Source organism: Gorilla gorilla, chromosome 3 (assembly GCF_029281585.2).
Source record: "Gorilla gorilla gorilla isolate KB3781 chromosome 3, NHGRI_mGorGor1-v2.1_pri, whole genome shotgun sequence".
Lineage (NCBI taxonomy): Eukaryota > Metazoa > Chordata > Mammalia > Primates > Hominidae > Gorilla > Gorilla gorilla.
Genome location: NC_073227.2, coordinates 145,312,337 through 145,335,574, shown reverse-complemented (window position 1 = coordinate 145,335,574; position 23,238 = coordinate 145,312,337). Strand labels below are relative to the sequence as shown.

The 23,238-nt window shown below is 33.3% G+C and overlaps 1 long non-coding RNA gene across 1 annotated transcript in view; it reads left to right on the top strand.

Moving 5' to 3' along the window:
- Positions 1 to 19,583: 19,583 nt before the first annotated feature.
- The window catches only part of LOC129532978 (uncharacterized), a 126,628-nt gene continuing 122,973 nt past the window's right edge, over positions 19,584 to 23,238 (top strand). The window contains exons 1-2 of the long non-coding RNA XR_008678967.2: positions 19,584 to 19,706; positions 20,018 to 20,105. This is a non-coding gene — a long non-coding RNA (uncharacterized lncRNA). The remainder of the gene's footprint in view (positions 19,707 to 20,017; positions 20,106 to 23,238) is intronic.

Below are 23,238 nucleotides of genomic sequence, written 5' to 3'. Positions count from 1 at the left end.
CTGTAAATAACAAAGTGGATCTGTAATCAGAACAGACACACTATGTTCCTGAAAATAAATCAGTTGTTACCTGAGACATATATGCATTATTGATTTAATTTCAAGGATTAAAAAAAAATTCTAGAGACATGTAAGTAACTAATAAAAATCTTACACAAGGGGGAAATCTATCTGTCTCCAGACTCCTCTGCATTTGATTAAAAAGTTGTTTAGTTAAATACTTATAATTAAGCAATGATCCATAACTTCTGAGAAGAAAAAGTGACCCGCAATTATTCATATATAAAAGAAGAGAGAAATTCCCAAAGATTTCAGGAAATACAGTACCTCTATACCCTTTTTTTAAACAAAATAAAGTGAAAACCCCATTGTCCATGACAAAATCCAGTGGACAAAAGGATATGAGAAGTCAATATAAAAGAACTAGTAGCTTTTACTATATATATATTTCACCATAAATGTTGCCATACATATTGTATATACATGTGTGTGTGTATATATGTGTATATGTATATATGTGTGTGTATGTCTATGTATACAAATATATAGTAAAATAATGTAAATATATAGTGAAATACATATTTGTATATTATATATAGTAAAATATATATTTGTATAATATATTTACTACATAATGTATATTTTACTATTTTACTATATAATATATATGTGTATATATAATGTATATTATATATTATATATGCAAGTGTATAATATATATAATATACGCACATACATATGTATGTGTGTGTGTCCCCATCTCACTACGTTGCCCAAGTTGTTCTGGAACTCCTGGGCTCAAGCAATCCTCTGGATTTCATCATTCCAGTTGGAATTACAGGTGTGAACCACTGTGCCTGGCCAATAAGAGTATTTAAGTATCTCACAAAATAATGGTTCTGAAGGTAGACAGTTTCAGGATGTAATTCTGGAATGATATCATCAAGGACATAAATTCTTTTTATTCCTTGCCATTTTGCAATACTCCTTTCACTGATTCTTTTCTTCAGGAATTTTTCTCTCATGATCACGGATTTATTTTCACAGCTCCAATCATCATGTTGTCATACAACTGCTATGGGGAAGGAAAAACATCAGTAAGCAGAAAGAGGCATATCTCCTCAAGAAAATTTTCTTGTATTCTGAGAAGGAAAATCTGACAGAAGCTTTTCAGCAGATTTGCCCATGTCTCAATGATGAACGTTGAATCACAGAGTCCTACCTAGTCACTCAGTGTGAAAAAAGAACATAAAGACACAAATCGGTTTGGACTAATCTCTGTTCTTCCCATGGTCTAGGAAAAAGATATCCTTTCCCTGATTGCACTGATGACAAATTGGCATCTGAGGAACATGGACATAGATTAGAAAGTAGAAGGGAGAGAATACTGTCTGTTGAGTAGACAATCAATAACATCTGCTATAATTTTTGAGTTACTTTTTTTGAGTTATTTTTCCCATTAATCTTATAAAGTTTCTCAGTTCTATTAGACAAACCAGTCTTAGAAAATGTTCTTTTTTCCTTCATGTGTGCTTTCTTTCAGAGCTTATGCATTTTTTATGTGCTGTCTCATTTATATGCTATTATGTAATTAATTTTTATTCAATATATCTATCTATGAGATATGCACTTTTTAATTTTCCTCACAAATGAAGCAGTCAACTCTGTTTAGAACTGTTGTTGGCAATCTGATGTAAGAGATATTATCTTTGATTCTATTTTCTTTGTGAGAAATATTTTCCTTCATTAATAGCTGAGAAATGTATTCTGAGGACACTATGGTGGCAGGAAGAGTGTTCAATAATGCCATGTGCAGCCTTGGGTGTAGACTTAGGTTCTGTTTCTTGCTTTTGTTTTTGCTACATATTTTCCTTTCTTATTGGAGTTCTCAATAACCTTTGAGATTCAAATAATTAGCTCCTAGCCAAGAACCAGTCACTCTGGTCTGTTCCATTGCATGCAGCTCTCATCAGCAGTTTATTTCAAAATTCTTAGGGCAGAAAAGAAAAGCCATACTACGTAAGTGATTGTATTTCCAGCTTTGATTCTACTGGGAAGAGGAGAGATCTTCAGAAAATCTCCCCATGGGTCATCTTCTGTACCCTACTTTTCTCAGCTAAATGGAGGGGCTTTCCTATTCTTAGCAAAAGGGAGCTTACTTTCTTGTTTTGCCATTCTCAAATCAAAGGCGATTCAAATTTCTTTTTCAGAATTCTGTATTTTATCCCTTTACCTTATTTATTCTCCAGAGGATAGAGTTAGGAATTCCAAGAAATTAATCAAATCCAAAACTTATGAATTACTAGATAAGTATTTCTCTTGTATTCTTTGTCCACAAGTAATTTTGTGTTGCTTATGCTATATGTTTTATATATTTTTATCTATTTGATTTTCATATCTTTAACTTGGTAACAATTTAGTTTGGCCTGAAATTATGCTAAATCATTTAGAAGTAAATACAGCATATGACATTTTATCTATGTTATGATCACTAGTATGTAAACTTGTATAATTGCCTAGGAAAGAGATTATAAAAAAGAGTGTAAAACATGACATTTGTGAGGTATGAGTATTTATTTATTTTCCTTATAACTTTGTTTAAACCAAGCAATAAACACATTTATTGAGATATGATTAACATAATAATGTACATGCATTTTAAGTATTCAGTTTAATTAGTTTTGACAGGAGAAATCACTCGTGCAAATAATTATCCTATTAAGACATAGGGCATTTCACCATTAAATAAAGTCTATATAATCCTTACCTGTGGCAACAATTCCCATGATGTTTGTCACCATAATTTTACTTTTTCCTATTCTAGAATTTAATATAAGTGGAATTGTATAGAATGTATTTTATTGTGTCTATTTTCTTTCACACAGAATAATGTTTTTGAGATCCATTCATGTTGCTGTGTGATAAGTAGTTTATTCTTTTTTATTGCTGAATAGTATTTCATTGTATGAATATATTACATTTGTTTATTCCCTTGTCAAATATTCATGACAATTTAAGTGACTGTTATCAGACAGGTCCATGTCCCTTTTTTCTATGCCCAGTACATTAATCACCGTAACAGGGATTGTGCAAAAGACAAATGTGTTTTACACGGCTGCTGAGTGATGAGGAGGTGGGAGAACAACTGTAAATTCACCTCCCTGAAGATAAAGTTTAGGGATACTTATAGGTTAGGAAAGTGAAGTGGTCTAAGGCATGGGGAAAGGCGATTGGCAGTGGAGGAAAATGAAGTAATAGGTTTATTTTGTGTAGGCATATTCAGGGTTCATGGCATTTCACAGAACATACGTACCGAAAATGGCAGTGTTAGTATAATCTGAGGATGGACATTTTGGCCTTCTGACATCAACAGCTTACCTCCTGGGCACATGTGCAGGGCCAGTGGAAGGGTCAGTGATCTCAACGGGTTTCAACTGGATAGGAGCTGGCCCAATTTCCTAAAATACAACTGAAGTGACCCTTACCATGGTGACCTATGAATGTTATCTGTAAAGTAGCTATTCAAGATTAAGTTTTAGCCTTCAGTGGTACTTCGGCATCATGAATACGGGGGTAAAAAATTTAAAAAGCAAGCAAAGCAGGCTGACCTGATCAAATTAACCGGTTGCTGGTTTCATCACTTCCAGTTTTGGGTTATTATGAGTACAATTTCCATGAAGTTTTGTGTATAAGTGCATTTGCAGACATATATTTTTATTACTTTATTATTCTTGGGTAAGTTATTGGAAATATAATTGCAGGATCATAGTTTAAGTGTATCCAAGCTGCTTTCCAAAGAGCTTCTACGATTGTACACTTTTACCAATAATGTATTAGTGTTCAAATTGCTACACATCCTTGTCAACTCTCAATATTGCTAATCTTTTTAATTTAAGTCACTCTACTCAGCATGAATTAATACCTCAAGGTAGTTTCAATTTGCCTTATCTTGATCAGGCAACGATGTTGAGCATCTCTCCATGTTCTTGTTGAGCATTTGTGTATCTTGTTTAAAAATTGTGTTTTCAAGTTTTTTGCCCATTTAAAAAAATTATTGTGTTTTAGTTATTGAGCTATAAGATTGTCTTTATTTTGGACACATATCCTTTTTCAGATATGTACACTACAAATATTTTTTCTGCTCTGTAACTTTAACTTGCTTCATAATTCTTTAAAAGAGGAGATGTTTGTATTTTGTTAAAATCTAACTTATACATTTTTAAAAGACATGTATAATGAATAAATGAGTGTCCTTTTTCAGAATTGTCATCCTCATATTTACAAATACATTTTCTATTTTTTCCCCTAGATATTTTATAAGTTTAGATTTCACAATTAGGTTTATTATTTATTTAAATTTTTTTAATTTTATGATACATTTAAAATTTCTGTGCATGACATGTATGAATATGACAGGAATGTGTCAAGCCTCCTTTTTTTTTTACACAGATGTTGAGTTGTTGAAATATTTATTGAAAACATTTCTTGTCTCTATTCGCTTTCGTATTTTTGTTGAAAATTATTTTCTACATATTTTAGACCATTTTCTGAATGCTGTTTTGTGCCATTGATCTATTTCTCTCCTTTCTTTCTCTTTCTTCTTTCTTTCTTTTTCTCCTTCATTCCTTCCTTCTTTCTTTCCTTCCTTCCTTCCTTCTTTCTTCCTTCCTTTTTCTCTTTCTCTTCCTTCCTTCCTTCCCTCCCTCCCATCTTTCTTTGTCTTTCTTTCTCTTTCTTTCTTTCTCTTTCTTTCTTTCTTTCTTTCTTTCTTTCTTTGCTTGCTTGCTTTTTCTTCTTTCTTTTCCCTCCCTTCCTTCCTCTCTCCCTCCCTCCCCCTCTCTCTTTCTCTCTCTTTCTTTTCTTTTTTCCTTTCCTTTCCTTTCCTTTTCTTTCCTTTCTCCTTTCTCCTTTCTCCTTTCTCCTTTCCTTTTCTTTCTTGTCTTGCTATGGTGCCAGGCTGGTCTCAAGCAGTCCTTCAGCCTCAGCCTCAGTCTCTTGAGTTGCTAGGACTACAAGTATGTGCCACTGTGCCAAGTTTATTTCTCTATTCTTATGCCAATACTCCTCTTAGTTATGTACCCTTATAGCAAGTTTTGAAATCTGATATTCCAAATTTCTTCTTTTGCAAAATCATTTTGGCTGCCCTAGGTCCTTTGCATTTCCATATAAATTTTATAGCCAGCTACATCATTTCTACAAAAAAATAGAGTTTAGAATGATATGGAATCTATATATAAATAGTTGTAAAAATAGTTGCTGTGTTCACTTTAAAGATTTCTTTGAAGGTTATATAAATGTTTCTGCATAATCATGTTAACAGAGGAAAAAGATAGGTTTATTAATTTGTTTTCCAAATCTTATATGATTTTTTAATGCTGTGTTGCACTGATGAAGTCCTTCATTACAATGTTAAATAGAAGTAGTGAAAATAGAGGACATCCTGGCTTTGTGCCAGATTTTAGGAGGGTTGCGTTCAAATTTCACTATTAAGTATGACGTTACCTGGTGGGTTTTTTTTTTTTTTTTGGAAACTTTATCCGATTGAGCATGTTCCTGTAAGTTCCTACTTATGTAGAGTCTTCTTACTTTGCTTACTTATTTCTACATTTTTAAGGTAGAAAATCCCCTTCAACATAAAAATTAAAACTAAACAATTTCCTCTAGGATTGCTTTCACCGCATCCCACAAGTTTTGATAACAGTGCTTTCATTACTAAGTTTTGTTATAAATGGATATTGAATTTTGTCGAATGTTTTTAATTCACCAATTGACATAATCATAGAACTTATTGTCTTTTTTCTGTTAATATGTAAACAATGTTGATTGATTTTAGAATGTTGAACCAACCTTGCTGCCCTGGAATAAATCTGCTTGTTGGTGACATCTAATATGTTAATATTTTTTAGCATTTTAATACATGTAATTTTTCCCATGTGTGTCAAGTTCTTTTCCTCTATGTCTCCATAAGTTTTTGATATAAAATCATTTAAATATTATTCAGTCATTTGGAAAGTGTTTCCTCCTCTATTTTGTAAAAGAGTTTATGTACAATTTCTTTATTTTTTCCTGAAATGCCTGATGAAAACACCAGTAAAGCACAACTGAATTGTCAATTTTCTTTCAGGTAGACTAATAATTGATTTCAATATTTTCAGCATGTGTAGAGCTCTTCATAATTTCTTATTATTCTTGGTAAGGTTTGATGAGTTACGTTTTTGAGAAATTTAATCATTTAGTCTATGTTGAGCTCTTCATAATTTCTTATTATTCTTGGTCAGGTTTGATGAGTTACGTTTTTAAGAAATTTAATCATTTAGTCTATGTTGTCAAATTTATAGATTTTTTTCAGTTATATCTTCTTCTCACTTTTTACATTTCTATAGAATCTGAAGTTCTATATGCTCTATCATTCCTAATACTGATTATTTGTGTTTTTCTCTCCTCTATTATTGATAAGCTATGAGTTTATCAATTTTTATTAATATTTTCAAAATACTGACTTCAAAAATTTTTATTATTTATTTGCTTCTACATCTCGAATAATAATAATAATAATAACAATAATAATAAAACAAGCACAAAAGTTTTAACAAACTTTAATTTTTGCCTTTTTTTGAAAGAAAGTCATTTTGGGTATGTTTAAAGTCCATTGTATATCACTCTTCATCATGTTTTTCTCTGTGTTTCCTTTATTCTTCATGGGGGAAACATTAAAATAAATTAGTGTTTTTTCATAACCTCGTATCTTCAACTACATATATACACATACATATCTAAAATATATAGATTTTTAAAATATTCTTAAAATTTAGAGAGATTATAATGCAATGCATATCTTTAGGCACTTCAATTTTTCCTCAAAACTTTTTATTTGAAAATTATCTATATGAATATCTGCAGCACCACATGTCTAATTTGCTTTTGCTTATTTCATTTTATGAATATATCTCCATTCATTTGCTTATTAATAAATAGATTTAAGTTGCTTAAAATTACTTCTATTACGGTGGGACACGGTGGCTCACACCTGTAATCCCAGCACTTTGGAAGGCTGAGGCGAGTGGATCACCTGAGGTCAGGAGTTCGAGACCAGCCTGACCAACATGGTGAAACCCTGTCTCTACTAAAAATACAAAAATTAGCCAGGCATGGTGGTGCATGCCTGTAATCTCAGCTACTTGGGAGGCTGAGGTAGGAGAATTGCGTGAACCTGGGAGGCAGAGGTTGCAGTGAGCCGAGATCATGCCACTGCACTCCAGCCTGGGAAACAGAGTGAGACTCTGTCTCAAAAAAAAAAAAAAATTACTTCTATTACAAACTGAACTGTTATGAATGTTTTTGTGCATATCCCCTTATGTATGCATTTAAAAGTATGCCTAGGAAATAAACTTAGAACTGTGGGACTAGGTTTTATGAAATTTGTTCCTTTGTGGATATTGCCAAAATAGTTTTCAACCTTATGGTACAGTTTACACAACCAGCAACAGGGTATGCGAGTCCTCTCTCACTATAATGACAACAATGGAATTGATGCATAATTTTCAAAACTTTTGTTAAGCTTATCTGTGCAAAATGCATTGGGACCTTTCAATTTGCATTTCCATGATTATCAGTGAGGTTAAGCATCCTGTTGCATTTTTATTACTATAACTTTTTTTCATTAAAGATTGCCTTATTATTGCTTGTTTTGGAGGTTTTATTTGTTTTGTGTTTTCTTTTTAGGTTAAAGAAATTATTCTTAAATTAAAAATACTAATCCTCTTCCAATCATGCTTATTGTTAATATGTTATTGCAATCTGTAACTTGCTTTTTAACTTTGCCTACAAATTTTTTTGATAGAGACATTTTAAAATTTAATGTAGTAAAACATATCAATTGTTTTATTTTGTCATGTTTTAAGAAATCCGTCCTCACATTGTTCCTTACTTTGAGGTCTTAAAGATAAGTTGTATTTTTTGTCTACATGATTTCTACATTTACTTCTACATTAAAATATTTAATCCACTTGAAAACTTATTATCACATGTAGTGTGAGATAGGGATCTAAGTTTCCTTCTTTCATATCAACAGCTCATTTTCCAAGATTAATTTTTGCCTCTTTTTTCTACTAACCTATTATTCTGTTTTTATAACACATCAAATTTTTAAAATTTGTGTGCTGCTTTTTATGTGTTTTATGTTTTACTCAACTTTATAAATATGTACTAATGTAACAGGGCTTCACTATTATTGTAAATCTTGACAATGCCAGTCAAGCTCCTCCTCTTTTTTCAACATTTTCTTGGCTATATTTTTGCCCTTTTAATCTTGTACTGAAATTTTATAATCAAATATTTAAGTTCCAGAAACAACCTTTGGTATTTTGATTGGAACTGCATTTAACTTCCGGATAAACAGGGAAAATATTGATGTCATAGTATTTTATGATTTATTATTTCCATATGTGAATATATCTTCTCATTATTCTTATATTCTTTAGTTTTTCTCAAAAATGATAAGTTTTATAATTTTTCCCATAAATGTCTTACCTTAATTTGTTAAGTGTATTCTCAGATACATTATGGTTTGCGTTTGGGTGAACTGTATCATGTGGAGGTCCTGCCCTGTTGTGATACTTAGGATCTACAAATGTAGTTTCCTAGCTATTGGGGTGCTTGGTTCAGTTTGTCAGTAGGCTGCTTTTGCTTTCTCCTATCGACGTCAAGTGTGTTTTCTGTAAGCCTCCTCTAAAAGCTCTCTTTTAGTCTCTAGCTTTGAGCAGGCCAACTGGCTCACTCAACTCTACTTCAGTTATGTCCCATGAAATGCTATCTGGTGTTTAAGTGCTATATTTCTCTTTACATTTTATGTACTATTTGGAATCAAAGATGCATCTAAGTGTGGACTTGCTGCAACACACAGAGAAGGTGCCAATTTTTTTTTGGATGAAATAGACATCAATGATAGATATTATTTGAAGTCTTAAATTTTTCTTTTTTTTTCTTTTTCTTTTGTTTTCTTTTTTTTCTTTCTTTCTTTTCTTTTCTTTTTTTTTTTTTTTTTTGAGACAGAATCTCACTCTATCACCCAGGCTGGAATGCAGTGGCACAATCTCGGCTCACTGCAACCTCCGCTTCCTGGGTTCAAACGATTCTCCTGCCTCAGCCTCCCGAGTAGCTGGGACTATAGGCACCTGCCATCACACCTGGCTTATTTTTTATGTTTTTAGTAGAGGTGGGTTTCACCATGTTGGCCAGACTGGTCTCAAACTCCTGACCTCAGGTGATCTGCCCACCTCGGCCTCCCAAAGTGCGGGGATTACTGGCATGAGTCACCGCGCCCGGCCTGAAGTCTTAAGCTTTTAACTTCTGGTATTTGTTGCTATTGTGGGTGTCATTGTTCTATGGATATCTTTATTTTCAGTATGAGAAAATTAGATGAATCAGGAAACTTTTAGAAAAGAAAGAGAAATACAGGAACCAGAGAAATGATTAATTTTATGAACCTATACAAAGTGGCAAAAGTAAAACATTATTTGTATAAAAAAAGATGAATTAATCTTCTTCTAACACATCATCTAATGACTGCTACTACTTATACTTCATTCTGCAGCTTTTCAAAAAACATGCTTTAGTAATTTGGTTGTGCATTCATTTATTCAACATTTATTGAGCATTTCTGAATGTTAGGCACTGGAAATATAAATAAAATACAATCTTCAACCATTCCTTCAAGAAACAAAGTGCTGATTATTGTAACAGGCAGAACCAAACACCGCATGTCCTCACTCATAGGTGGGAATTGAAAAATGAGAACACTTGGACACAGGATGGGGAGCATCACTCACCAGGGCCTGTCGTGGGGTGCGGGGAGGGGAAAGGGATAGCATTAGGAGATATACCTAATGTAAATGACGAGTTAATGGGTACAGCACACCAACATGGCACATGTTTACATAGGTAACAAACCTGCACATTGTGCACATGTACCCTAGAAATTAAAGTATAATAATAATTAAAAAACAGGCAGAACCAAAATAATACACAGTAGTATAAAGGAGGGAAGAAAAATGAATATTCTTTTAGACTTCCTGGGTTCTAGCAACTAAGCTACCAAGTCTGTGATAATGTCAAGAACTATACAAATTCGGGGAGCTCTTGTTTTTATTCATTTTGTTGTTTTCATTGGCTTTTAAGAGAGATGACATAAATCACAACTGTTACAAAGATCTTTTAGACAATAGCAGAATGACTATTTAGGGACGTATTGTCTTCTTCACTAATAACATTACTGTGTGTATGTTTAAGACATATGATATGGTTTGGATCTGTGTCCCCACCAAAATCGCATGTTGAATTGTTATCCCTAGTGTTATAGGTGGGGCCTGGTGGGACGTGACTGGATCACGGGGGTGGATCCTTCGTGAATGGTTTAGCATCATACTCTTGGTGCTGTTCTCGTGATAGAGTTCTCACGAGATGTGGACGTTTAAAAATGTGTAGTACTTCCCACCTCTCTCTCTCTTGCTCCTACTCCTGTCATATGAAATGCCTCGCTCCCCCTTTGCCTTCCACCATGATTGTAAGTTTCCTTGACTTTCCCAGAAGTCAAGCAGATGCCAGCGTCATGCTTCCTGTTCAGTTTGTGGAATTGTGAGCAAATTAAATCTCTTTTTATAGTAACACAACTCGGGTATTTCTTTAGAGCAATGCAAGAACTGAGTTATATAGGATAAAACTTCAAATTTAACACAATGTATACATATATTAAAACATCACATTGCATACTGTGAATATATACTATCTTTGTCAATCAAACCTTAATAAAGCACAGAAAAAAACTTGAATTTGTAATATATCATAATCCAAATATACACGTTAATATTTTCTACATTTTTCAGTCTTGTTATATTAAGAACCTCTGAAATGTAGCAGACTGTGCTAAACTTGGCAGAAAAATAACTCTAGCCATGGATAAAGGGAAGTTGGAAAAAATTGAAAACACGAATTAAGAAAAAGAAATGAGCTCACTTTGGAGGAGTATTTACTAGAAGATAGAGAAGAAGGAGTAAGTCTAAGCAGGGAACAAAATCAAGTGGATCATATTTTTCCATGTTAATGGAATATGGGATAAATTCTTCCATTGGAAAAAGGGAGAAAACATGAAAATAAATAATTTACCAATACCAAATATTGAATGGGATAAAAGCAGCCATCCCAGCATAATAGAAAATTCAAATTCTCCAAGTCACAATGAGTTTTCAAAACACAAGACACACACACACACACACACACACACAGGCTGCTATAAAAATGCATGCACGAAACAAGGCATTTTAACATCCACCAAAGAGAAATACAATTATTAAGACAGATTTTATTTAATATCATTCTTCTAATTATAGATATAGTTAATTTCAACATAGTAACTGTGGTACCTAATTTTTAAATTCTCACTTTCTAGAGCTATTTATGTAATAAAAAACCCTTTTTTTTCAAATGAGGTCTATCATTTATTGTTCTGAGAGAGCTAAGATTATCTTAATAAAAATTCAGTAATTAAATTTAAAACTATTTGATTACCTATTGAGAATGAGTTATACATATGTAAAGTTTAATCTTAAAATTTCTGTATATCTTAGTATATCTTAGTAATTTGTACTATTGGCTTATAAATAAAAACAGAGCTTAAATTAAATACATTTATTATAAAACATACATTCTAATATATAGTAATGTATATTTAGTAATACATACATTCTAATATATATTATATTATATATTATATTATATATTATGTTATATATTATATATTATATTATTATATATCATATATTATAATATATAATACAATTATATTATAATATATGATATATAATAATATAATATATTATATATAATATTATACATTATAATATATAATATATGATATTAGAATGTATGTATTACTAACAAGATAGTTCTTTACATACCAGTTTAAAGTCTCAAATAATATCACATGTAATATGTTGCATTTCATTAACAACATTAACAAATACATTATTTATAAAATAAAAAGTCATGGAGAAGAGAAGCCTAAATAATTTTCTCAACATTATCACATCAGATTTTGTGGGTTTGAGAAAACTGACCTTGGCATATTAAAATATATATATATTTTTAGACGGAGTCTTCCTTTGTCGCCCAGGCTGGGTACAGTGGTGCCATCTCGGCTTACTGCAAGCTCCGTCTCCTAGGTTCATGCCATTCTCCTGCCTCAGCCTCCCGAGTAGCTGGGACTACAGGTGCCCGCCACCACACCTGGCTAATTTTTTTGTGTTTTTAGTAGAGACAGGGTTTCACCATGTTAGCCGGGATGGTCTCGATCTCCTGACCTTGCGATCCACGTGCCTCGGCCTCCCAACGTGCTGGGATTACATGGTGCACCACCATACCCGGCCCTAAAATATTCTTAATTCACAATTTTCTTATAGTTAATAGTTTGAAAAAGCTACATATTTTGAAGCATTTGTGCATGCCAAAATACCTGCCTGGAAATTCCCTTTCTCATATGTGGAGGTGTTATTTTTCTGTGGCCCTTTCCATAAGCTTACATGGTTCCCTGGGACTCTTACAGGAAGCATTTAACTAATTATCTGATACGGTTTGGCTGTGTCCCTACCCAAATACCATCTTGAATTGTAGCTCTCGTAATTCCACACATCATGGGAAGGACCTGGTGAAAGGTAATTGAATCATGGGAGTGGGTCTTTCCCGTGCTGTTCTTGTGATAGTGAATAAGTCTCACGAGATCTGATGGTTTTATAAAGGGGAGTTTCCCTGCACACTCTCTTGCCTGCCACCATGTAAGATGTGACTTTGCTCCTCCTTCACCTTCCACCATGATTTTGAGGCCTCCCCAGCCATGTGGAACTGTGAGTCAATTAAACCTCTAGTTTTTTAAATAAATTAACCAGTCTCGGGTATGTCTTTATTAGCAGCACAGATTAATACGTTATATAAATAAAAAAATTATTTTGACATTTTATCATAGTAGCATGTTCTTTTAATATGCATTTTGAGCAATGAGCATTAATACTGCACAGAAATCCAGATGGGCCAGGCAGCCAGTTCAGTTAGTGGAAGACCCAGGAGGGAGTGCTGTGCTGAGATATCTCAGGTATTGCTTCTGTCATTTAATTGGTGATGACTCAGTTGATGTAATATTATCCTTGTTCTCCCCTATGCACACAAATTCTTACCAGCCACTCTTGCACAGTAAATTCTGGGGGTACAGCTCCTTTCCAGGTACATTCAAAATAGTAAAGTTAAAAGTCAGAGTGGCTGAACTCCAACATAATTGGGCTTTTCTTAAATTTCAAAAGAAGGATGGGAATGACTTTGATATAAAAAAAGAAAGGAATGCCTTTGCTTTTAGTTTACTCTTGACAGTCCCTCTTCTATCAATAACACTCAGAAATGTAGACTCTAAGGAACGCCAATTGTGGAAGATGAATACAATATTAACATGTAGGTTTTATATTCCATGTCAATTCTGATCACTTGTTACTGGTTTTCAGAAGTCATTTTTGACATCATTAGGGGAAAATTGTTTTAGTAATTCATAGTCTCCACAAGAGGGGAGGAAATCCTTATCCAGAGATTAGTAATTAGAATATATTTGTGAAAAACTATTCTGTATACATTTATACATCAATCAATTATGCTATCAAAACATAATTTTTAATAGTGATTTTATTAATAAAATGATAACATTCTATTTGTTTTAAAAAATAAGCCACGTTTACCACATGTCATGTCTCCTTCTGGTCTTTATTTTCAGCTATTTAAATAATAAATCTGAGGTTTAGGGACTTCTATCCCTAAGTCTCATAAACATTTTGGGTGTAATAATTTGGTTTTCATATTTAATATTATTATTTTAAAGACAATAAAATATTTTATTATTCAAAAATATTTCTAAAATATAAAGGTAAATCTAAGTTGCATTCTCTGAGGGTCAGTGTTATAAAATACCGGATGTCCTTTCTTGAAATTATATTGTAATTATCTTTATTATTTCCAAGATTTCAAGTCATAGTTATACTTTTGGAAGGTGATTTTAATACAATAACTGGTGCCAGTCATTCTGATTGAGAATTATTGGCCTGACTGGACTTCAGTATATTGGATAAAAGAAATAAATATTTAAGTGTATAATGTAACCTAAATAAAAAGAAATGAATTGTGTAGAGATATCCTGCTTTGACCAAATAAAGCAGGATAAAGAATATGATCTGACCAAATAAAGATTATGGTCCACTTTCAGGCTATTTCCATAGCTTTCAACAGAATGTGATTTTTTAAAGTATTGAATATTTGCTTCTTTCCTATATATTACAAATGACAATTCTAGGCTTTTGGGAAAGTTTTGAGTGCCAAATAATCATAAAGATGAAGCCTTTCTTTCAGTCTCCCCAAAAATGCCGCAAAAGGAGGAGTAATTGAGAATGATAAATGCATTACTGTTTATACAAGAATATGTGTATAGACATGAAGTCTTATCGATGGTTTCTTTGATGTGCAAACAAATTATGATAAATCTGTAGATTTGATAAGTGAACTCAGTTTTTATCATGTTTCTTGCTTTTTCTTGCTTTCTTTTTGGCACAATTTTTTTAATTGATGAATAAACATTTTATGTTTTTTAAGGATACAAAATTTCAGTTAGATAGGAGGGATCAGTTCAAGAGCTCTATTATACATCATGGTGACTATAGTTATTATTAATATATTGTATATTTGAAAATTGCTAGGAAAATAAATTTTAAGTGGTCTTTTGAACTGTTATTAAAACATTCTTATTTATACAAGAACCAGAGTAGCATTTTTACTTGCTATACACATGACTTCTTGAGGACAGCAATTTACCATGTCTTATCAATTCTTTTGTTATCAGTTCCCTGATGTTATACGTACTACAAAAAAAATACCTGGAAGGAAGCTGTAACCCCAAAATTCACTGGGTAGAAGTAGCTGGTATGAATTTGGGTGCACAAGGAAGGAGAGGGATAATGTTATATTGACTGAGTCAACACCTGTTGGATACTCTTCATTCAATGAATGTGTATTAAATAAAGGTAGCTGCAGAGGTAGCTTCAGTAGAGTTTTTATCTTCTGGTATGTCATATATTTTGTTATTCATTGTTGCTATGGCATTGCTATGGCATTTTTGACTATAGACTATGTTAGAATTCTAATTTACTTCATCAATATGACAAAGGAAGACCTTTATACTGTGGTAAAAGCATCATGGATTTTATCATTTTAATATTATATTTTTGGAAAATGCCATATTTAGAGTCCTAATTATAATTTGGCACAGGTAAGACATAAATTATGAAGGTTGGCCACCTTACAACGAGCATAATTCCTCATAGTCAGATAGAGAAATGAACATAAAGGAAACAAGCAATTTTGCAGCCATCTATGATATTGACTCTCATCATCGGAATAATTATTCCTATTACAACATTAAAGCAATAACCTTTATATGTCCAAAATTCTTTATGACTGTTTTGGTACACATTTAGTAAGACTAGTGTTTCAGTATGTTGTTGGTCACAATTTTTTTCAAAAAAAATTCTATTGTTCTCATTAAGACTAAGTCTGTTGTCTTTATTCATTTTGGATATCACCAGGGGAAACATAAAACAAAATCAAAGCAGATATTGCAAAATTAACCATCACCATCTGATTTGATATTGCCAAATTTGTGTTATGTTTATGATTTAAAGTTTTGCTTTCCCTTATGTGTAGCAAGAACTTATAGACACCTGTACAGCAATCTGAGTTACAAATCCATAAAAAGGTTTATAATTTCCCCGCTGATATTTTGTAGTTGTTTCACCCATACATGTCTTATCAGTAATTGATTTTCAGGCAATATTCTATTATATATTATTTCTATAGTATTTTATTTAATTTTTATGAAAGGAATTCCCTTCTTACAACCATCTATCATTGTTTTGTTTAATACCTAGTTAAATTGCATAATGACAGTGTTAAGTAACACTCATACACACAGGTTTGAGCATGAACCACAGCAAACTCTGGTAAGCAAACAATTCAAATGGCTTCCAGTCTAGTGCACTTAAGTGTTCAGAATTTTACACAGGCAAGGAGACTTGGTTAATCTTGGTAGTTAACCAGAACTCAGTAAGCGAATTTCTGCAATAAGTCCCAAATTCTTCATAATTAATATGTATTATTCTGGTATTAAGAAACTAGCAGAAAAAATTACCAATCGTTAATGATTAATGCTATTTCTTTTTATAACTATAAAAAGGAAGCATTCTCATAAGAGTCGCAGATTGCATGTGTTTAATGAATATCAAATAGCCTGTAGCCAATGTATTTGAGAAGTATGGCATATTTATGAAATTCCTATGTTAAAAATGACAGAAATAGCATATTCCTTCAAGCCTAAAAACCAGACTTTTATTTTATATATAAATAATGCAAATTACTATTTTAGTAACTCTAAGTGTGACCTTGAAAACAAACAAGAATTATCCAACCTCACATGATACACTGAAATACGAGGTAAAAAGAAATCCAACAATAAGATATAGACACATGATAGTACCAATAATATAAATAAGAAGTTATCATATTGACTCATTGTTTTGCATTCCAAAGATTTTTTTGCCACTTGAAAAGCTTCTAAAAGTAGCAAATACATTTTAACATTCTACCACATTTATTACAAGGTTGTCAAAGCTGACCTAATATTCATTACTGTGAAATGTTCTCTGAGTCCTTTTTGAGGAGTCATAAATTTCTTACAAACTACTTAGTGCTGAAATGCAAGATAAAGTGTCAAAGGAAAACAATGTAAGATCAGTAAAAAGCATCTGACAAGGTTGTCTCTGACTTTGTCTGAAAAAGATGAGGGCGTTATTAAATAAAAGTATATTTGAGTTCTGCTCATACAGTTAATATATAAATTTGATTTTTGTTTAATTTATTTGGGCAGAATTTAGGTTATTTTTACAAAAGAATTTAAAATATTCATGTTGTTCTCTGCTAAAAAATGGTTTTGGGGAACTTAGTATTAATTTTATATACATCATCAAGATTATTGCTAGATTTTTGTCTTTCATGAAAAATACCTGTGAGATAAAATATATAACAAAGAATTGTCCTCACTTTTCTTAAAGTTGTAATTTTAGTAAGATTTAAATCTAATACTTCTAACTCACTTCATTTGATACTCGTATATTTTTGTATCAAAATATAGATTTTTGATACATTTTACCATTGATTTTTTGTATGAATTAGTCAGAAAAAGGAACATGTTAGTTGCATAAAATCAACATGACCTCCCAACCAAAAAATAAGGATAAAGGCATCTATTCTCATCATAGTCTTAACTGTCCACTTCTTAAATCACCTCATACCATATAATCATGCTTCCACCAAACTACCATATATGATAAATATATATATACATCTATATATCGTACATATTTTTTATAAATACACATGTATTTTATAAATATATATACCCAATAAAATGCTTCATTTCTTTCTTTTTTTGGTGGGGGGGGGACACAGTCTTACATTGTCGCCGAGGCTGGTGTGCAGTGGCACGATCTCGGCTCACTGCACCCTCCGCCTCCCAGGTTCAAGCGATTCTCCTGCCTCAGCCTCCCGAGTAGCTGGGATTATAGGCGACCGCGACTAGACTCGGCTAATTTTTTGTATTTTTAGTAGAGACGGGGATTCACTATGTTGGCCAGGCTGGTCTTGAATGCCTAACCTCATGATCCACCTGCCTCAGCCTCCCAAAGTGCTGGGATTACAGGCTTGAGCCACTGTGCCCTGCCTGAAAAGCCTCATTTCTTCTCTAGAAACTAGGAAATATGTTTTAATTAGTTTAAACAAATGACACGATTGGCCTATTGTCGGAATCATGGACTGGACATCTTTTTCCAAAATTGCATATTATTCCTGAAGTGATAAAGAGATATTTATGTCAACCTGAGTAGAATTATATGCATGAACCATGTAAAAGTGATTTGTCCTCACTGAATATGAATGCCAATATTTTGGGTGACTTGTGGATTCAGATGGCTGGTAGCTAAAATGATAGCTGAGCTGCTTCCTCTTTTCCTTTCAAATATTCATAAAAATACACAAAATAATAAATGTTTGAAGCAGAACCAGAAGCTAAGTCATTCCATTTTATGCATTACCTGTTTCTTTGTGGATTCTGGATTTCCATGGAAAACATGATAGCATATTGTTTCTACTCCTATGGTGCGTCCATTCCAGTGAGAAATGAGCACACAAACAGCAGTAAAGTCCTTTAATAAAATGAGAAATGGTGCTCCCAAATTTAATTCTATAAAATAAGTGTTGTGTTATATCAAAATTAGTGGTTGAAACTGCCTCAAAATGCACAAAATTAAAGATAGTGACAAGTCATTTCTTTCCGCTGTAGCCATTTGAGTCAAGTGGATTAGCCACTACATCCATCATCTTAGTAATGGAAAATAACAAAATCAAATCTTTGAGGAAAATATTTGCACAAATTTCACTTATCCTCTTCTCATTCTCCTTCGCTTTCAGTAACTAACATATGACAAAACAACATTTTATAGAATTCTGTGATAGACTTGATAGCAAGCATCCTTCTAGCTACAGAACCCTTATGCATTTAAATCACAAGCATTATTTCTAAGGATACCTGCAATAAGCTTTTTAGAATGCTATCCATTTCCATGTTAAGGCGAAATTCTTCTCTAAACTATTTTAGCCAGTCCTCATGGTTGGATATCTATAATGTAACCAAAAGGAGCTCAATTTTAACAGCCATTAAGCTGATTAGGAAAATGCAGATTTCGCTAATGAAATATCTCATAAAGTATCTTAACTATACTCAAGTTAAGGACAGAAACAATTCTTGCAGCAGTGACTCTGAAGTGTGGTCTTTCAAAATAGTTCTAGCTGACCACTCCCCATGTATGGATTCCCTTTTTTTTTTTTTTTTTTTTTGAGACTGAGTCTTGCTCTGTTGCCCAGGCTGGATGGAGTGCAGTGGCGCGATCTGGGGGTTCACGCCATTCTCCTGCCTCAGCCTCCCAAGGAGCTGGGATTACAGGTGCCCGCCACCAAGCATGGCTAATTTTTTGTATTTTTAGTAGAGACAGGATTTCACTGTGTTAGCCAGGATGGTCTGGATCTCCCGACCTCCTGATCCGCCCGCCTTGGCCTCCCGAAGTGCTGGGATTACAGGTGTGAACCACCGTGCCGGGCCCACCTCCTGTGTATGGATTCCTGATTAGGTCAGATGACAGTTTCCACAATGTAGCTTAATAATGAATTTATGCATATCAATTACAGTCTAAGATAATGGAAGTAGTTTAAAATAAAATCCAGATATTTTAATGAATATATTTTTGCTTTTAGCAGTGGTGAGTGAAATTTCTTAATTTTCCAAATTGAATTCAATCTCCTTCACTCTCCATTTCAACAATAGAAGAGTTATGGTGGTGTGTAATTAAAGAAGCCACATCGTAACTAGAATCTTAGCTTCACCAATTGTCCTATTCTTCTTTCAGATAGAACTTCATGATCTTTTGCAGAGCGTTCTGCCATTGACTCCTGTGTTTCTGTTAGTCTTGCCAACTTCCAATTCATTAATTATTTATATTTGCCAGAATAATTTTTAATTCAATTTGGTAAGTGCAATACTCTTTTAAAAATATTTCAGAGACTTCTTATTGCCTCTTCATAACAATGAAGTCCTAAGCATGATATTCCATGTTGTTCATGATCTAGCCTCTATCTCTCTCTTGATGATTCTCATTGGTAAGCATTTTCTGCCCCGTTTTACCTAAATTCTCTATATCCCAGATTAGTTATGTTTCCCCAACGTGATAGTAATATTGTGTAAAATGACCAAATCTTTACATATATGTTTTTTTCTGCCTAAATTCATTGACCTTTCTTCTTCATCTGGTTAATCACAATTCATCTTTTTAAATTCAAGCGTTACTATCTCCAAATAATGTTTTTTCCTCCTGGACTGGGTCACAATTCGTCAGATGCTCCACACAGGAACCTCTGGCACAGATAAGGTTAGTAAAAATATAAAGCTTAACTGTTATATTTTAGTTATCTTTTTCTCTTTTCTTTTCCAATTGGCCTGAAGCTCTCCAAGGTCATGGACTGTATCATTGGCTTTTGTATTCTGAAATCTTAGAACACTCGTTAGCAAAATAGAAGCATAATACTTGTGTCTTAATTTGCTCCAATTAAATTTCAAATAAATCTTTGATCTTGGGATTGTCCTTCAATTTTCTTTAGTTTTGCTTTTTCATTTATAAAGTAGGTATCACTGTATATACCCAGTGCATTATAATGAATATGAAAATAGATTATCTAGGTAGTTCTTGGTAAATGTTAAGTGTTCAATAAATGTTAGTTAACTTCATATTTCTACAGAATGGTATAACGGAAACTTATTGTTTTTCCACACTTCTGTAGGATTTTCTCTTTTTCCTTCTATCTATGTGAGTGTTGAACGAGCTCTCTACAGTATTTTTTTATGACACGACTTCTTTGCACAGTTAACGGGTTAACATCCACACAGAGGGAAATACAGCATAAGCTATATCAAGGAATTCCTTTCCTGACACCTTGGCTGGAGAGCCAGAAAGATTGCTTCTTTCTGTGGTGGATGTGTTGAGATATAAATATACACTCAGGTATGAGCAGCAATAAAAGAAATAGGAGGACCTGGAAGGCATTTATATTCCTTACTTTTAGTTGTTTTCCTACAGTCCAGATGTATTGCTATCTTTGGACCCTGTGAAATGTTCCTTTATTTTTATAATAAACTCCTGTTTTGCTTGTCACTGGGTTTCTATTCTTGCAAACAAGAAATTTCAACTAACACAAATGGGATTGAAGTCTCTTTAGAAGAAAATGTAATAATATTTTATTGTCTGTGATACAATGTACCTTAATGACAAATTGATGATTGGCTTGGACTGATACATTGTGCTAATATTGAAAATGAGAGCTGGAAGAATATGACCCAAAATAATAAATCACAGTTTTCACGAGATTCAACTTTCAACTTTTATAAAAATAGCGTTTAGAACTTTTTAGGCAATCAACATATTTGTTGATTCCATAAGCAGATGAATAACATAACAATAAATATCTGTTTAGTATATATCATAAAATATTTTATCGTTTTGCTGATAAGGCAACCAAGAAATTGTAAAATATTTCCTTGCTTGTCCTTGACTTCTGTATTGTGGGCCATTTCTCTAATTAGTACTAACTCTCTTTACCTTAGCCAGATACTCAGGTATCATAATTATTATTCTCTCCATCAAGATCAGTGCACCAAAAAATCTGATTAATTCATTTGCTTTATAATGAAAATGATTTAAAATGTTAATGACCAAGGGGTTATTTTATTGGAGATGAGAGAAAAAGACAAGAATCATTAGTACCTTTCAAAAATTATAGAAAAGTACTTTGCAAAAACACTTTATGAAAGTACTTTGGGAAAGTATGGAAGCAAGGTTAAGTTCTTCTAGAAAAAGGTGTTGGAAGAAAAGTATTTTGTTTTTAAACTTATTATATGACTTATTGAAATTTTTTTATATCTTCAACTAAAGAATGTCTGCTCAATTCATAAATTCAGAGTAAATTTGAATAAAATCAATCAAAACAATAGTGGTTTCTAAATTACTATTGGTTTCTGGCAACCGTAGTTGATATGTTGGGATATTACTATTGAATGTGTACAAGTTTGGTTTTTGTGTGTGTGTTTTTTAAGTCAGGGATACATGTGCTTGTTTGTTATGGGAGATTACATGTATGACAATGGGGCTTGGGACTATAGTGAACCCATCACCCAAATATTGAACACTGTACCAAATAGGTAATTTTTCAACTCTCACTTCTTCCTACCTTTCTGCTTTTGGAATTCCCAGTGTCTTTTATTTCCATCTTTATGTTCATGTGTACCAATTGAGAAAACAATATTAAACATATACATTTAATAGCAAAGAAAAGTTGTAGATGGTGATATAGTTTGGATGTTTGTCCTCCCCACATGTCATATTGAAATGTAATCTCAAATTTTGAAGTGTGGGCCCAGTGGCAGGTGTTTGGATCATGGGATGGATTCCTCATGAATGGGTTGGTGCCATCCTCACTGTAATGAGTGAGTTCTCACTCTGAGTTCATGTTATTTAAAAGAGTCTGAGACTTCTCCCTTCTCTCTTGCTCCCTTTCTTGCCATGTGATACACTGACTCCCTCTTCACCTTCTCCCATGATTGGAAGCTTCCTGAGGCCTTCACTAGGGACATGTGCCAGCACCATGCTTCCTGTACAGCCTACGGAACTGTGGGCAAAAATAAACCTATTTTCTTTGTAAATTACCCAACCTCAGGTATTTCTACATAGCAACACAAGAACAGACTAACATAGAAAATTGGTACCAGGAGTACGGTGTTGTTGTAAAGATACTTGAAAATGTGGAAGCAGTTTTGGAACTGAGCAGAGGTTGAAAGAGTGGAGGGCTCAGAAGACAGGAAGATGAGGAAAATTTGGAACGTCTTAGAGACTTGTTCAGTGGTTGTGACCAAAATTATCATAGAAATACAGATAGTAAGACCAGGCTAATGAGGTCTCAGATGGAAATGAGGAAGTTACTGGAAACTGGAATAAAGGTCGCCTGTGTTATACCCTAGCAAAGATTTGATTGCATTTAGTTTCTGTCCTAGGGATCTGTGGAATTTTGAACTTGAGTGGTGACCTAGGCTATCTGGCCGAAGAAATTTTTTTTTTTTTTTTTTTTTGAGACAGAGTCTTGCTCTGTTGCCCAGGCTGGAGGGCAGTGGCACGATCTCGGCTCACTGCAAGCTCTGCCTCCTGGGTTCACGCCATTCTCCTGCCTCAGCCTCCCAAGTAGCTGGGACTACAGGTGACCGCCACCACACCCGGCTAATTTTTTATATTTTGAGTAGAGACGGGGTTTCACTGTGTTAGCCAGGATGGTCTCGATATCCTGACCTCGTGATCCACCCGCCTCGGCCTTCCAAAGTGCTGGGATTACAGGCATGAGCCACCGCACCTGGCCCCGAAGAAATTTTTAAGCAGCAAAGAGTTCAAGAAGTCATAAAAAAGGATGAGTTCATGTCCTTTGTAGGGACATGGATGAAGCTGGAAACCATCATTCTCAGCA